Here is a 7,027-nt window from a genome sequence, read left to right on the forward strand (position 1 = left end):
TACTTTCAAATCTTACCGTCGGATTCAAGACCAGAGCCGTGTCTCCAACTTTTGCAAATGCGACAATATCGGCATATCTTACGGATCCCTCGGTGTCAATACTATAGACCTCCTCGAAGCAGGAGAAGTCTTTTCTTTCAAGGAACTTCATTCATCATAAATCGATGTTCCTCCCATTCCTTCCTTCTCTCCGAATCGTGGACCCTCACCTCGAAACATAAGAGTCGGATCCAATCTATAGAGATACGTTATTTTGGTAAGGTGAAGGAAGGACACGACGAGATAGAATGTGGAAAAGCCCCATACGGACTACCCTCGGAGTTAAATCGGCTGAGAGCATCCTAGAGGAGCAGAAGCTAATGTGGTTCGGTCACTTCCTTAAATTTCTCCTCCTTGGACCAAAAAACGAACTGTCAGAAAGACGTGTGAGACCCGTGTGGAGGATAGAAAGCCAAGAGGAAGATCACGCATTTCCTGGGAGGGGAGTGTTAAGGAGGCGGGATATGAACTAGAGTAGGAGAAGATAGATGGTACATGAACGAGACAAAAATAAGTGGTAAAGGGGATAAAATGTACAAGTTTATTTTTTTAATTTTATTTTTATAGGTTCAAAAAACCTTGGCTTCACCAGGAATAGTAGTTCTAAATTTCCTGCCAAACAAGACGAGTATACTTGGAGTACAAAGTCCCACAGAGGTTCGAAAGCGAAAATCGGACTTGACGTAACACACCTTAAGTTCTAAGAGTCAACGAAATCTCGAAATTATGCTGAACCGACTAAACTGAATGGCATTCTGTTATCCGATACTTCATATTTAGCATTTCTTTCATCGCGTAAATTTTAATAAAAATAAAAATATAAATTTAGAAAAATAATCTTGAATCACTAAGTAAAACTTGGATTTATACCTTAAAACATCAGCATATGAAGTATCCATGTGGAAATGAAGCCTTTTTGGGTTCCCCTTTGCTTTGAAGAAGAGTATACGGTTACACCCCCCCCCCCCCACCCCACCTCTACATAATTTGGCTTCTTGTGCAATTGGTCACTAATCTGCTATTTTTACAATACCCAGAACAATAAAAAGTTGTAAGATAATATACAGATAAATTTTTTATTATCAATTGTCCTTTTTATTGTAATTTTAGTCCTAAAAAAAATCATTCTATTAATAGAAAATAAAAAACGGTTTGGAAATTTTCTTACGGAATTTCACCCACAAAAAATGTTACTAAAAATTTCTGTTATTTGATTCAGATGTTAGAAAAAAAAAATTTAACTAGTGGTAAACATCTTAATAATTAAGCATTTACGGCTTATTATATTGGTATCGATAATTAATTAAATTATAATTGTTCAGTGAAAGATAAAGAAATAAGTAAATGTTTGTGGACACAGTGCCACCTATATGATTGATCGACTAAAATTTACGATTGCAATTTTATTATTTTTTTTTTGAAGAGCTTTTAAAAATTAATTTGTTGTGATTTATAGATTTTTTTTTAAAGCTGATAGTGAAAATTTAATTATACTAAATGACATTTATAAAGGTGATATGTGGTATAATGATCAAATTATGTAATCTGAGATACACCATTTTCCGGTATGAAATATGAAGCATTTTAATATATACCTGAGAATTTTACTTTTTTTTAAATACTAAAGAGTCCTTCTCTTGTGTATCATTAAGTCCACCAACGTCATTTCCAACGGATTATCCATTTTTTAAACTATTCAATTTTTTTTTAAACTATTCTCATGCTACGAATGAGAAATAATAATCATTAACACATACTAAATGGTCCTCCTTTTCTCTCAACTATGTATTTTAAAAACCTCCAACGTTTCGGCCCTTACGCTATTCTTAATAAGATAAAATAAATTTTTATTTGTAATAAAATTTATTTTCATATTATTATTACATTATTTCCTCCCTTGAATGTTTTTTTTTTTTTTTTGCAGGATAATTGCCCATGCCATAACTTTATAACCAAAGTAAATATTAAAATAATATCATAACAGTTCCAAAAAATCTTTTTAAAATGTTTATTTACTTATAAACTTTATAATTTCAATACAATAACTATTATACTATATTTCATCACTAAGCTTAATTTATTAACAATTTAACTAACGTTCTTTTTTAATTTGTTGCTTATAATTTAAAATTATTTAAAAACTTTATAAATAATTTATTAAATTGTTGATGAATTGATAACAGAGTCCTAACCTGCTGAAGGTAGGTTTTCATGGTAATATTGTTAATGAGATTATGGAAAGACAATTTTTGTGGAATAGCTATTGTATTGAAATTATAAAGTTTGTAAGTAAATAATCATTTTAAAATGATTGTTTGGAATTGTTATGATATTATTTTAATATTTATTTTGGTTTTAAAGATATGGTATGGGCAAAGCCTGGAAAAGAGACATTTTAAAGAATTATGACATCAATGATTAAGTTATATTCAAAAACATTAGTATTGTGTGAGGAAATAATTTAATAATAATATGAAAACAAATTTTATAGGTTGTCTCCATGAAAACCTATAACGAAACGTTGGAGGTTTTTAAAATAAATAGTTGAGAAAAAAAGTGGATTATTTGAAGTTTGTGTTAATAATAATTGGATTTAGTTGAGATATTTATTCAGCGAAAGAGACTTAGAACTGTTATGATATTAATTTAGTATTTATTTTTGTTTTTAAACATATAATATTGGCAATTAGCCTGAAAAAGAGACATTTTTGGAATTATGACATCAATTATTAAGGTATATTCAAAAACATGAGTATCGTGTGAAGAAATAATCTAATAATAATATGAAAACAAATTTTATAGGTTGTCTCCTTGAGAATAGCCAAAGGCACGAAACATTGGTTTAAAATTAACTGTTAAGAGAAAAATTGGATCATTGAAGTTTTGTTTTTATAATAGCATAAACCACTCTCAAACAATCAATATATTAAATCAGTAATCAATTAAAATGAAATTTTCAGTCAAATTATACATTGACCATAATTCTTTATTCGTTCTTTTTGTTGGAGACACAATTTCTTTTAACATAAATGAGGAAAATATTAAGAGGTCAAGACTATTCAATTACCCTTTTAAAAAAAAAGTGCACTGTGAGAATATTTTAATTTTTTTTTTACGTTTTATTGTCTTAATTTTATTTTAAACCAACTTTTAGGAGAATCACATCACAATTTCTAAACATTTATTTCATCATGATATGTGGAGGATATATTATTTAGAATACATAATATAAAAATATGACTCTAAACTGTGATCAAGAAAAATTTTATTGGAAAAAATTAACTATAGTTGAAACCAATAGCTAAAATTGCCATGGATACGATATTTATTTATCAATGATTCATTCATAAATCTTCATTCATTCATAAAGCTATAGCTAAAATTGCCATGGATACGATATTTATTTATCAATGGTTCATTCATGAATAAGGGTCGTTTCCATGGCAACTTTAGCTATTAGTTTCAACTCTAGTTCAAATCTCAGCCCAACTCAGTTGTTAAATGAGTACTACTATGCACCATAAAGCCTATTTATGGATTGTACTAAAAATTCAAATTCCATACTATTATAAATTTTTGAGTAGTTCTGAGTAATAATAATAATTATTTATTTATTTGTTTATGGGGCAACCTCCTTACAAATAGAGTTGGCCTGTGAAGTAAATAATTTAACAATCATTGTAGTAATAATAACAATCAACAAACTATTTGATTATTATGCAAGCTAATAACAAAACAGAATAGCTAAATGGTAAACTAAGAATTATTTATTTAAGGTAATAACAAACAGTAAACTGACTATCTACATTAGTCAGTGTGAAAAAAAAAACAAGAACTTAACGACATTACTTAATAAAATAAAAGAAACAAAAACCATACATCTAATTGTAAAGATAACTAATAACAAACAGTAAACCTTAACTGGGATTATCTACGTTAGGCAGAGTGAAAAAACAGAACAAAAATGACATTACTTACTTAATAAAATAAAAGAAACAAAAAACTATAAATATTATTAGGAAGATAGGTATCCTGGTCTAAGTATCAGGCTTTGAGTTACATATATAAAAAGAAGTTTAAAATCCGATTGGATCTGTTACTTAGGACTACATCTCGACAAACGACTGACATGGAATCCTCATACAAGACTGAAAATACAGGAAACTGCTCGTCGTTTTGGACTATTACAACATTTACTAGACAAACAGTCTAAATTGCCAATCCATTACAAAAGACTGATCTACATGACTATTATAAGGCCTATCTGGACGTACGGAGTTGAGCTTTGGGGCTCCACTAAACCATTTAATTCCTCTCGAATCTTATAGTCCACAATCCTTCATAAAATCCTTAATGCTCCTTACTTTGTCACAAATGAAATCATCAGGACCTCAATGTCCCCTATGTTGCCGATTTTGCCGGGACCAGATACCAATCCTTCCATGGAAAACTTCCCAACCACCCAAATCCACTTGGTTCTAACCTGGCTTCTCCTTCATTACCTAATAATCCTTCTAGGCGTCTGAAAAGAAGATTACCCCGGGATATTCTCCTCTAGTTATTGGAGTTCTATCAATGGGTAGATTCATATTTTTATCATGTCACTATCTCACCTACAGCAAATTTACTTGTTGTATATATGTTATACAGTTGTAGATAACAATAAATAAATGATTAAAAAAATCCGATTGTGAGGGTACAGACAAAAATTCATACAACTAGTTTTGCTAAACATAACATAGTTTCGGCATTTATCGGATTCGGTTCTCATGAAAAGCGGGGCAGTTTGCTAAGAAATGAAAACAATCCTCCAATTTCGTTCCATCACAAGCTTAACATAGCATCTGTTGTGGTTGGATCTGTACATGTATTATAATGTATACATCTATAGATCGTTGCGGTGTGGTATGTATATAACAAAAGTACCAACAGTGGAAAAATGGTTAAAAAATGGTAACAATCCTGCAAGGCTTTATCATCACAAGCTGGGCATAGCTTCTGTGACATTTAGAGTACTTACATATTTACCGGATGGTGTTAGTTGGGCAATTATTTTTAACTGAGCTATAATACATCCATTTTAATGAAGACCCTACCGTACCACGGATTATAGGTCGATTCTTGTAATAACCAGAGGTCTTTATCCTTGACAAATTCCCTATATCTATCCAAGATCCCCCCCATTATAATTTTGATACTTACCAGGTCATTGAACAGTAGTGGGTCAAACATTCAAAAGCTCTGCAATAGTTTTCTAATCTGCGTTACTCAATTATATTGCAAAATCAAACTGTTGTTACTGTCCAGCTGGAGTAGCTTTAAATAACATTGTTTCGCGAAGCGAGTACAACTCATGTTAAGAACTTTTAGTTACCAGGATAAAGTTTGCTTTAAAATGTGATAAGTAGTTCTGATTATAACCAAATGTTTATTATAACGACATACATAAAATATAACGTACACAAGAATAAACTTACATACCTCATTAATGATTTGCGACATCTTCTATTTCTTACTCTATGCCCAGATGTATACCTTCCGTCCTGTGTTCTTTGCCAAATCTCTCCCAGTCTCTTGGTTGACAACTGTGAGAAGCTGTCCTGAACAAAGTTCGATTTCGTAATGGTTCGCACTGTTTTCGCAATAATTGGTACTTAAGAGCTTCACAGCCTTGGGGCGTGCTGTTAATAAGCGCTTTCGAAAATTATACCTGCTAATAGGATGTGGTTTCGTTAATTCTTCGAAATATACGGAATTATATATTTAAAAAAATATTTTATGTTAATTTCTTCAAATAGGAAAGTTTTTGATAAATATTAATTTGTCATTCGTAAGAAAAAAAAAGCAAGAAATTAAAGTATACATAAATAAAATTCAAATGAGGGCCGCCCATAGCTCAGTTGTTAAGACAAAGCCTTACCAATTTGATGTCTATTGGCGGTGCCGGTTCGAATCCGGCCTAGGATTTTTTCATTGCGTGGCGGTCCCACAAAATGAAGAACTTTGACCCCCAACCATGGTTAGGCAGTATAGGACTCCAAAGGGAGTCTTGGCCGAAAAAAAAAAATAAATAAATAGAAAAAAAAAAAATTCAAATGGGTCCAGAAAGCATTGGTTTGAAACAGATCTTATGGATCTGAAAAAAAAAAATTATTTCCCCATTTTTAGGAATTTATTTAATTATTGTTTATATGTTATTTTTAATAATAATAATTAACCCTCTAATTCAAGGACTATCAACACTAGACTTAGCAGATACGAGACGACGTTTACGAAGGAGCTGGAATAGGGACCTCTTAAATTGATTTTTAAATTTCAATTTTAATGGAGAGGCATCATTGGATGACCTTAACCTTCATGCCTTCATGACTTTTTTTTCTCTCTCTCTCTCTCTCTCTACATCTCATTCGCTGGTTGTAAAAATACTTTTACAGTTGTGAATAAACTTAATAAAGTAAAAAAAATAATAATAATAATAATAATAATAACATACATTTTGTCGAAGGAAGAATAGCCTACAACCTTTTAATGCTATTGTTAGCTGTTATATTATAAATAAGGTAGAATAATTCATGCAGAATGTTTGTAAAATCAATTTTTAATGATTGTATTGTCAATAAATAGATATAATTGAGAATGGCTGAAATGTCCGAAACGTATGAGTTATAGGAAAATAAACATGTTGAGACTACATGGATATTTTTCATTACAACATGTCACAATCTCACTAGAGGAGATCATAACTTCGGACGGACCCACCTCACTAAGAACCCCACGGAGCGACGGTCATTTATCACTTTTGAAATATTTGCTTAAAATGGAAACAGGAGGGAGACTTTAATATAGTTGATTAAGGTAATATTAAAAAAAATGCCTGAAATTGGATAATGGTATGTAATTTCAGTAAAATCACCCAATTTTTCATTAAATTTTAAAATTTATGATAACTGATTTACTCAACACTATTATCACATTATATATATATATA

General features: G+C 30.7%; 1 protein-coding gene across 1 annotated transcript in view; it reads right to left on the bottom strand.

Moving 5' to 3' along the window:
- The window catches only part of LOC106678242 (proton-coupled amino acid transporter-like protein pathetic), a 187,828-nt gene extending 182,285 nt beyond the window's left edge, over positions 1 to 5,543 (bottom strand). The window contains exon 1 of the mRNA XM_067045983.1: positions 5,521 to 5,543. The gene's annotated coding sequence lies outside the window, so the exon portion shown is untranslated. The remainder of the gene's footprint in view (positions 1 to 5,520) is intronic.
- Between the last annotated feature and the right edge of the window lie 1,484 nt (positions 5,544 to 7,027).

The sequence above is a fragment of the Halyomorpha halys genome, unplaced genomic scaffold, assembly GCF_000696795.3.
Source record: "Halyomorpha halys isolate HHAL.00 unplaced genomic scaffold, Hhal_1.1 Scaffold130.1, whole genome shotgun sequence".
NCBI lineage: Eukaryota > Metazoa > Arthropoda > Insecta > Hemiptera > Pentatomidae > Halyomorpha > Halyomorpha halys.